The sequence below is a fragment of the Helianthus annuus genome, chromosome 1 (genome assembly GCF_002127325.2).
Source record: "Helianthus annuus cultivar XRQ/B chromosome 1, HanXRQr2.0-SUNRISE, whole genome shotgun sequence".
Lineage (NCBI taxonomy): Eukaryota > Viridiplantae > Streptophyta > Magnoliopsida > Asterales > Asteraceae > Helianthus > Helianthus annuus.
Window position 1 is genome coordinate 33,735,988 of NC_035433.2, and position 11,057 is coordinate 33,747,044.

Sequence of the window (11,057 nt, forward strand, 5' to 3'; positions counted from 1 at the left end):
ACCCTACGGCCCATATCCTCCATTCGGCCCATCTCCACAGAGCTACTGGCCTATACCACCCTGCCCATATCCAACTACACTTCGGCCCAACCACAATTCGGCCCAAAGTCCTGGCATTCTTGGCCCGCGCCCCTCTCAAGCTCATACTGCCTACAGCCCGACGGACATCGAGCAAGCCATGTACACTATGTCCTTGCAGCAACCTGACCCCACTCAGTACATGGACACAGGAGCAACGTCCAACGCATCTCATGAATCAGGTAACTACCATTCTTTTTCTAATTCGTGCGTGTCTCAAAACATTATTGTAGGAAATGGCGACACCATTCCGGTATTAGGACAGGGCACAAAATACCTTCCCAAACCCTTCCCACCCTTTATCCTTAAAAACGTCCTATATTCACCTAAAATTGTCAAAAACCTAATATCCGTGCGTCGCTTTACCACGGATAATTCTGTTTCTGTGGAATTTGACCCATTTGGTTTACTTGTGAAGGATTACAAGACCAAGAAGCCGCTCCTCAGATGCAACAGCAGCGGTGATCTTTACCCTCTGGTGCTCAGGTCATCTCCATCTCAGCCTACTGCTCCTGCTGCTATTTCCGCACAACTCTGGCATCACCGTCTAGGCCATCCTGGACGTTCTTCTTTGCAATCTTTAAAAACTTCCAGTTCTATTGTTTTTGATAAACTTCATAAGAATGTATGCCAGTCTTGTGTTTTTGGTAAAAGTATTCGGTTACCATTTTTTGCATCAAGTAATTATACTATTCAACCGTTTGACATTATTCACAGTGATGTTTGGACTTCTCCTATTATTAGCTCAGGTGGTCACAAATATTATGTGTTGTTCCTAGATGACTATTCTAATTTTTTGTGGACTTATCTAATCGCAAACAAATCAAAATTTTTCACACATTTTCAACAATTTATGTCGACAATAAAAACCCAATTTGAACGAACCATTAAAACATTTCAATGTGACAATGGACGTGAATATGTTAACTCCTCTTTTCAAAGTTTTTTCACCACCAATGGGATCCTTTATCGCCTCTCATGTCCCTACACTTCCTCCCAAAACGGCAAAGCCGAAAGAAAAATCCGCACAATAAATAACATGGTTCGTACCTTACTTGCTCATGCTTCCCTACCAACTCACTTATGGCATTTTGCACTCGAGACTGCCACCTATCTCCTTAACATTTTACCTAACACCCACACCAAATCCGCTTCCCCAACAGAAATATTATACCAAACCACACCCACATTCGATTACCTACGGGTATTCAGGTGCCTTTGTTACCCTCTTACCCCATCGACCTCCATCCATAAACTTCAATATCGCTCACAACCATGCGTTTTTCTAGGATATCCCGCTACTCACCGCGGGTATCGTTGTCTGGACCTTCAAACAAAACAAATATTTCTCTCTCGTCACGTAGCATTCGACGATAGAACATTTCCGTTTAGTCAATAAATCGGTCCTACTCCGTCTTACGACTTTCTTACTGCCCCTTTCCCATTTCATCTCTCTCCTCACATTTCTTCGGCCCAATAATTCCACTCCAGGCCCCACCATCACTTCCCACACCCTCGGCCCACCCAGTTCCCCACCAGTCAAACTACACATCAGTCCCCTACTCCCTTACAACATACCGGCCCACCTCCTCATTATCCCACAAGCCCAACTCCTTTAAACCCCATTGGCCCTTCCCTCTACACACAGCCCACACACACCTCTCAACCATACCCATTCATCTCAACCGATTACCACCAATAATCCCACTCACCCTCCCCCCGATCCGCCTGCCCCTACTCAAACACAACCGATCCCTGAACCAACCCCAACGAGTCAACCCCTCACTGTTCTGTCTCAATGCACCATACATACACGCTCTATGAGCGGAATTTTTAAACCAAAACACCCACTCAACTTACACACTTCCGCTACATCCACTACTATCCAACCTATTCCCAAAAACCCCACTGATGCCCTTAATATACCGGAATGGTACTCCGCCATGACTACGGAGTACAACGCACTAATTAGAAACGAAACTTTGGAGTTGGTACCTCGTTCATCAGATATGAACATCATTCGATGTATGTGGTTGTTTAAGCACAAATTCAAATCGGACGGGTCACTGGAAAGATACAAAGCACGCTTGGTATGCACGGTTGGGCACAACAGGTTGGTATAGATTGCGGGGAAACTTTTAGTCCAGTTGTCAAGCCAGCGACAATTCGTACAGTACTGTCCATTGCTTTATCCCAACGGTGGTCGGTTCATCAATTAGACGTTACTAACGCCTTTCTACATGTGTGTCGTCTCAAGAAATCTCTCTACAGGCTTAAACAGGCACCACGGGCTTGGTATCAAAAATTCACAGACTATGTTCTCACCCTGGGTTTTAAACATAGTCGCTACGATGCTTCTCTCTTCACCTTCCATCATGGTAGTGATACAACCTTCTTGCTTCTTTATGTTGACAATATACTCTTGGTCACCTCATCTGACCTTCTTCGCGAACGATTAATGTCCAGCCTTGCCCATGAATTTGCAATGAAGGATTTAGGCCCTCTTAGCTAGTTTTGGGGAATCTCTGTTTCCAAAACAGCCAACACTATGTTTCTTTCACAACAATCGTATGTTGCTGACATCATTAGCCGAGCCGGGATGCAATCTTGTAACCCGGTAGCCACGCCAGTCGACACCAATTCAAAGCTTAGTGCTACATCCAGCGAACCATTTCACGATCCCACTCTCTATCGTAGTCTCGCTGGGGCACTTCAATATCTCATATTCACCCGTCCGGATATTACTTACGCGGTGCAACAGGTTTGCATGCACATGCATACCCCTCGCATAGATCACTGGAACGCTTTAAAACGGATCATCAGGTATGTAAAGGGGACTGCAACTCTCGGCTTGATGCTTACAGGTTCGTCGTCTCCGTCCTTGATTTCCTATACGGACGCGGATTGGGCCGGCTGCCCCGATACACGCCGTTCAACCAACGGCTACTGCATTTATTTCGGTGACAACCTGATCTCTTGGTCTTCCAAACGGCAATCTACCATCTCCCGCTCAAGTGCGGAAGCTGAATATCGTGGTGTGGCAAATGTAGTCGCTGAAATTTGCTGGTTACGAAACTTACTGCTTGAGCTTCAGTTGCCACTATCCCGTGCTACACTCGTTTACTGCGACAATGTCAGTGCCATATATCTGTCAGGTAACCCGGTTCAACATCAGCGAACCAAGCACATAGAGCTGGATATACACTTCGTGCGTGAACAGGTTCAGCGGGGTCAACTTCGTGTCCTTCATGTTCCCTCTCGGTATCAAATAGCGGACATCTTCACAAAAGGGTTACCACGAATTCTATTCGAGGACTTTAGATCCAGTCTCAGCATACGGTCCCCTCCCGCTTCGACTGCGGGGGTATAATAGCATATATATTTAGCATCGATAATGTGTATAATTCTGTTATGACTTGTTCCCAAAATTGTGGAACCCATTGTATTATATATAGTCATATTAATCAATAAAGAAAGACAAGGAACATTCTCTTTCACCGGCCATGGAATTCCACTTGTCCTAAGCTTACAAAAAGAGCCCAATATTCATTCTACAGACGCTTCCATGTTACAAATTCATAAGAAGGAAGAACAAAGCCCGATTGTTAGGTCTGGAAGCTTGCCTAGTTTAAAATTTTAAAGTATGCATCACAAAGCTGAACCTTCACATTACGTGTTCAATCGTTACAAGAAGTATGAGACGGACCCAGGTCCAAGCCCAGGAGCCGGACATGGAATTCCACCTATCCCAAGCTTACAAAATAAGCCCGATGTACATTCTACAGATGCTTTCATGTTCCAAAGTCATAAGTGGGAAGGACCAAGCCCGATTGTTAAGTATGGAAGCTGACCTAGTTCAAAATTTCAATAATATACATCACAAAGTTGAACCTTCACATAACGCGTTCAAACATTACAAGAAGTATGAGACGGACCCAGGTCTAAGCCAAAGAGCCAACCACGGAATTCCACATGTCCCAAGTTTACAAAATGAGCCCAATATTCATTCTACAAATGTTTCCATATTCCAAATTCATAAGAAGGACCAAGCCTGATTGTTAGGCCTGGAATCTTGCCTAGCTTAAAATTCAAAATATACATCACGAAGTGGAACCTTCACATAACGCGTTTAATCGTTACAAGAAGTATGAGACGGACCCAGGTCCAAGCCCAGGAGCCGGACATGGAATTCCACCTATCCCAAGGTTACAAAATAAGCCTGATATTCATTCTTGACGTTCCACCAGGAGACTTGAACCTTTGTGACGTTCCACTTGGACGGATCACCATCCGAGTGAACGGCCATCCGTCCGGATGACCGTCCGACCGGACGACTTGACAAGTAGAAACACTTCTCATCTTTTAAAATGCTACAATGAAAACTTCAAAGTTCAAATCATACACAAAAACATCCATCCCAAACGGACAACCCTCCGACCGAATGGTCATCCGTACGGATGACCATCCGTCCGGACGGTCATCCGATTGGATCACTATCCGTCCCTCAGATTAGGGCTGTCCAAACTGCTCGATGATCGAAGATCGCTCGAAAAATGCTCGTTCGATTCCCGCTCAGTTTGTAAATGAGCCGCTCAGATCGGTTCGATTCAAATTCAATCCAAGCATGAGCAAAGCTCCGCTCGCTCGTCGATCGCTCGGTTTCGCTCGAATTATTTTTATTAATATATATATATATATTATAGATTTATGGATTAGAAACCCAAAAAAATATAATAGCCCAAAAAAATTAAAAGCCCAAAAAATATTCAGCCCAACTTAATATTTAATACGAAAATCTAACCATAAATCCTATTCCTAAAACAATATTCAGTCATATCGCCCAAAAAATGTGTAGCAAGCTGCAAGAGATGAAGAAAAATTGGAAATTGATGTGTTGACTCCAGAAAAATTGGAAATTGATGGATGAAGATGATCAAGCTTAAAGAAAAAGTTTATGGCTTTTGAACTAAATGACAATTTGTATTCGCACTTTATTTTGTGCTTCTTGATATTGTTAAGAACATTTTTAGAATCATGATTTGAGTTATGTATTGCTTTTGTTAGTGAAGTGTTGGATATGTTATAATTAAGTTAGAATTTGTTTTTGTTGAACGAAACCTTATAATTCAATCGAGCGAAAATGATCTGCTCGACTTTTTTTAGGATTTGATAAAAACCGAGCAAAACTGAGCCGATCGATTCAAATTCAATCCGAGCATGAGCATCACTTTTGCGCTTGGTTTTGCAAATTCGATTCGCTCGGATCGGATCGGTTGTAATGCAATCCGAGCATGAGCAGACCCTCGATCGGATCGGATCGGCTCATGAACACCCCTACCTCAGATCACTCGACGCACTGTTTAACGCATCGTTCAACGCTTATACTGTTGTTATCTGATCAGGCTAACTCTCCGGCGCTCCCTTCAATCCAAGCTTGTGTTATTTGTTTAAAACGAACTGTGAGTATACTCGATCTGATGTGTGTAAAATGCAACATATAAATTACATCAATTAAGGCATAAAACTAACCCTTTTTAAGTACTAATGTTGGAAAAACTAACCATAATTTGCATTAATAACTTAATTCATTATCTTCCAATAATCCAACCCTTTAGGATTGTATCCTTGCTGACTCAAACTACTGGGTTGAGGGTAACGTCGCCTTCAAAAGAGGGGCCTACTACAATAACTAAGATAATCTCTTAAACAAGTGCAAAAGTGCGAAAATAATCAAAGGTTATACTAATACACGAGTCGGATCCAAGTGATTCATCTTGTATATCTGTTTTTATTTTTATTTTATTTTTCAGCATTTAGTTAGTTTTTATTTTCTTAGTTTAAAAAAACATTTTTCTCACTTTTTGATTTGATTAGACGTTGAGGATAAACCGGTATTAAAAGCTCTTGTGTCCTTGGACGACCTCGGTATCTTTCCAACACTATACTACGTTCACGATGGGTGCACTTGCCCATATGTGTGTTTAGTGTTAGTGAATATCGTGTTTTATAAATTTAAAACTTGGCTAAATGTGTAAAAAGGGCTTAATTATACATTAAAAATATATTACACTACACACGCATCACGATCCCTTTTTGCTTAACGCAAACACTTTTTATACGCTAACCGCTCTGCATGATATACGTGTTATTCGATGAACGTCTGTATGTTATGTTTACACAGTGATTGTTTCCTGACACCTTAGCAACGATAGTAATATAGTTTGGACTCAGCACCTGTCGTGGACAGGGGTTGTTAAGGGTTTTACTTCACGTGTCACGGTGGTGATATGTGTTGCGCATTCTACAACTCGCAGTCATGTCTGTGCATATTTCATTGTCGATAGCTTACAGAAGGCTGACCACGGGGCCGTGTCGGTGCAACACGGGGCCGTGTCCAACTTCCAGTAACTGGGGTCTGGAAAACATTAACTGTAACTCCGACCACGGGCCGTGTTCGCTGAACACGGGGCCGTGGTGAACCTTCTGACCAGCATTCTTTTCTGTTTTTATTGCAGGACTTGGAACCCGACGCCAATCTTACATAGTGTATGAGCTCCAGTTCTAATAAGGACATAAAAGAACCTCTAGAAGAACCCGAACGCTTTCTGAGAAAAAGATTAAAAGCTAAAAACCAAGAGAAGGTTTCGGGTGATCCACCTCCAATGGCGGACCAACTTACCCTCATGGATCATCTACGACCCACCGTAGGTAACCTAGGCGCCGCTATCAATGCTCCGAATGTTGAAGCTAATAACTTCGAACTTCGGCCGCATTTGATACAAATGCTCCAAAACTCTGCAACCTTCCATGGGCTTGCGGACGAGGATCCCCATCTACATATCACCAATTTCTTAGAAATATGTGATACCTTTCGGATCAACGGAGCATCAAATGACGCCATCCGCCTCCGTATGTTTCCTTTCTCTCTAAAAGACCGAGCGAAAGCTTGGCTCAACGCCCTCCCAGCTGGGTCGGTAAACACCTGGGATGAACTAGCCCAAAAATTTCTATATAAGTATTCCCCTCCCGCTAAAACTGCTAAATTAATGACTGAAATTAATACATATTCACAAGAGGACGGGGAATCCTTATATGAAACTTGGGAAAGGTTCAAGGAGTTATTACGCAAGTGTCCACATCACGGCCTTGCGATATGGCAACAAGTATCCACTTTCTATAATGGATTGTTGCCACACACAAGGCAGACACTTGATTCTAGCTCCGGGGGACTTTTAGGTAATCGACGCCCGCATGAAATATATAATCAAATTGAGGAAATTGCTCAAACCAATTTTCAATGACACCCCCCCCCCCGGGGGAATAAATCTATTGCCCCGGGCGCCCATAAGGTCGATGAAAACACTTCTTTACAAGCCCAAATCGAGGCCCTTTCTTCAAAAATAAAAAAATTGGAAATGACAAAAACAGTCTCGGTTATGGCTTGTGAAGGGTGTGGTGGGTCACATGAAAATTGGAGTTGTATGAAAGAAACGGACGATCAACAAGAAATGGTAAACTACATTGATAATAGACCTAGGCCGTCGGGTCCCCCAACGGGAACTTACAACCAAGGATGGCGAAACCACCCAAACCTTGGTTGGAGAGAACCCGGCAATAGTAGTAACCAACAAACCCAACGAACAAACTTTCAACAACCAAGAAATGAGTCACAAAATTTCACTCAACAACAAAGTGGACGAGAAAGGCTTGAAGATACTGTATCTCTCCTCATCTCCGACACTGAAAAGAAAAACTCGGAAAGATTTCTACAATTAGAATCAAATTTTAGAAATCAACAAGCTAGTATTCAAAACCTAGAAAAACAATTAAATCAAATAGCTCAAAATTTTTCCGAGAGACCGCAAGGCGCATTACCTAGCAATACCGAAACAAACCCAAAAGCACAAGTTCACCTCATCACGCTACGAAACCGCACCGTAGGGCCTGCAGAAGCGCCACCGCCAACAGAAGAAACAGTACCCACACCTCTGCAGGAGAAGAACTCCCCTCCGTCACCAGAGCCTACCAAAGCTCCTCGAGTTCCGTACCCCGGTAGGTTAATTCGTCAAAAGACCAATGAGCAATTCGCAAAGTTCGAAAGTCTATTAAAGCAATTGCATGTCAATATTCCTTTTATCGAGGTCCTAACCCAAATGCCCAAATACTCTAAATTCATGAGAGACTTCCTTACGCATAAAAAGAAAATTGAAAATTTGCAATTAGTCAATTTAGGCAAAGAATGCTCTGCCCTCGTATTCAATAAACTTCCCCAAAAGAAAATCGACCCCGGAAGCTTCACGATTCCCTGCTCAATAGGGGAATCCCCCGTTCGTAATGCCCTAGCCGACCTTGGGGCTAGCATTAACCTCATGCCCTCATCAATGTTTAAAAGACTCGGCTTGGGAACCACGAGTCCTACAAAAATGAGCATACAACTCGCTGATCGATCCGTCAAATTTCCACAAGGTGTCATCGAAAATGTCTTGGTAAAGGTAAGCCGATTCGTCTATCCAGCCGACTTTGTCATACTCGATATGGAGGAAGACACCGAGGTCCCCCTCATACTAAGGAGACCCTTCCTTGCCACCACCCAAGCAGTGGTAGATATGAATGACGGGACACTCACCCTGAGGTATGGGGATGATGAAGTAAAGTTCGGAGTTGGGAAGAGAATAGAGGACGACGACCCGGTCAATTACATGAAGGTTATTGATTCGAGCTTGGATGCTGCTCTCCGACGGTGTAACATGGGACGCCAAGCATCCCACTCAGAAAACATATAACCTCGCATTGGGTCTAGCCAAGGACCCTTATAAACGTGGCGCATCACGGAGGCATTCCGCGGAACTATCCTTAGTTTAGTTTAATCTTTTAGTTTTAATTTGCAGAAATAAAACACACTCATGGTGGTAATGGATGAAAAAAGGAACGAGAAAAATGGCCCCATGCACAAAGAACGGAGCAACCCGACACAAATCTCCATCACAGAAGGCTTAACACGGGCCGTGCTCAACCAACACGGCCCCGTGTTGAGCCACCTGCAGAAAAACGCCCAGTTCAGGTAACTGGACACGGGCCGTGTTCACCAGACACGCCCCCGTGTCCAGGCTTCTGTCTCATTTCTTCAATTTTTGTTACTGGCACCTGAACACGGGGCCGTGTCCAGACTGCCAGTAACATAAATCTTTGCTTTTTAACACCACACTACACATCCAATCAACCTAAAAATTTATTTTTGGGACACATTGAGGACAATGTGTAATTTAAGTGTGGGGGGAAGCTAACACTTTGAAATTTTGCAAGTCCTAACAACAAGCCTTACACAAAACTCTATTGGAACCGCTAAACACCCCAAATTTTTTCAAAAAAATTTCATTTTTTTTACTTGTCTAAAGTTTAAGTTAGGAATCACAAGTTTAATAAGGTTATATTTTTATGAAATTTACAACCGAGAGCGTCGTGATAACAAGAACCAACATAAGAAAATTATGAAACGGCATAACAAGTCTAGTTAAAATTCGATTATATATATTTGATCACATTAAAAACCCATTCCCACAAAAGTGAGTTTTGAGCCTTTATTGAGCATACAAATTTACATCTTTAGACTAAATGCTCATTTTTCGTTTCTTGTGTGAATAGCCGCTTGGTTCTTACAACTCTAGAACTTGCCACGACGATTCATTCCCGGTCCTTACCAACTTAAACCCAAGTAAGTAAATGATGGAGGCATTAGGAATAACCATTTTTCTTTCTACACCATTATTTTTCATTTTTTTTTACAACCTACCCAAAATCCCCCTAGTTAACCCCTTTGAGCCTAAACCTTTCATTTCATTACCCTAAACCCTTTTTACCCCAAAAAAAAAAAAAAAAACCCTTTTTATTTTTCACCCTTTATTTTAGTAACAAGCTCGGTTTTTCGCAAGCTCGTTCTTTTATGTGACTGATTAAAAAAAATGATGATGAAGTTAAAAACAAACAAAGCTATACAAACAAAAGCTTGTTTGGAGAAATACTTCAAAATAAAAAGTCACTAAAAACAAAGTGTGTTACGAAAACCGACGCTTTTTACGCTTTTCGCCCTTTTACTAACCACTAACCCAACCACCCACCTTTAGCCCAAGCCTAACCCTTCACCTAAAAAGTCCTCTTGATATTTACAAAGGTATAAAAGTTAAAAAGGAGGAGGATTGATTGCTTGGCAAGCCTATGGAAGGAGTAAGTTCCATGCCGCTCTCGAGTGATTCACTAAATACACCTTCGGCCGAGTGTTGAGTGATTTATCCCGTGAGGTATGCGAACTTGTATATAAATGGAATTTTAAAAAGGCATGTTATGCCCAAATAAGTAATTTATCTTATGAAACGTTCTAAATAAATCATAACGAATAGGATTGTAAATAAATAAAAATAACGCCCAAAAAGATCTTGGATTCCCGACACTCTATGACAAGCCAAAAACCTTCTCTTCTACCCATTACATTTGGGAGTGTAAGCCACATTTAAAGAGTTTTGCTTGAGGACAAGCAAAAGTTCAAGTGTGGGGGTATTTGATGTGTGTAAAATGCAACATATAAATTACATCAATTAAGGCATAAAACTAACCCTTTTTAAGTACTAATGTTGGAAAAAGAGTGTTTTTGTCTTCCTTTTGTATTTTCAGGATGAAATGAGCTCAAATTCACAAAAGAAGCAAAAAGACAACTAATTCTAGCATAAATACAAGAAAAGGAATAAAAGTAGACTGCCCGAACCCTCAACGGCATCCCCCAAAGCAAAGAAGAGAAAACAGAAGTCTGAACACGCCCCGTGCTCAGCTAGCACAGGGCCGTGCCCAAGAAGCAGCAGAAAAGACAAACTTGTAGAAGCTTCTATTGCCCACCACGGGGCCGTGTCCAGTGAGCACGGGGGCGTGGTGAAAGTACAGCAGACGCATTAATTGTAATTGTGAATTACAATTAATGAGGAGAGAGAGTG

At 42.3% G+C, this 11,057-nt stretch overlaps 1 non-coding gene across 1 annotated transcript; it reads right to left on the minus strand.

Annotated features, from left to right (window-relative positions):
* Positions 1-7,118: 7,118 nt before the first annotated feature.
* On the minus strand, positions 7,119-7,225 carry LOC118482867. Its single transcript, XR_004869088.1, has one exon. It is a non-coding gene; the product is annotated as a small nucleolar RNA R71 (small nucleolar RNA).
* Between the last annotated feature and the right edge of the window lie 3,832 nt (positions 7,226-11,057).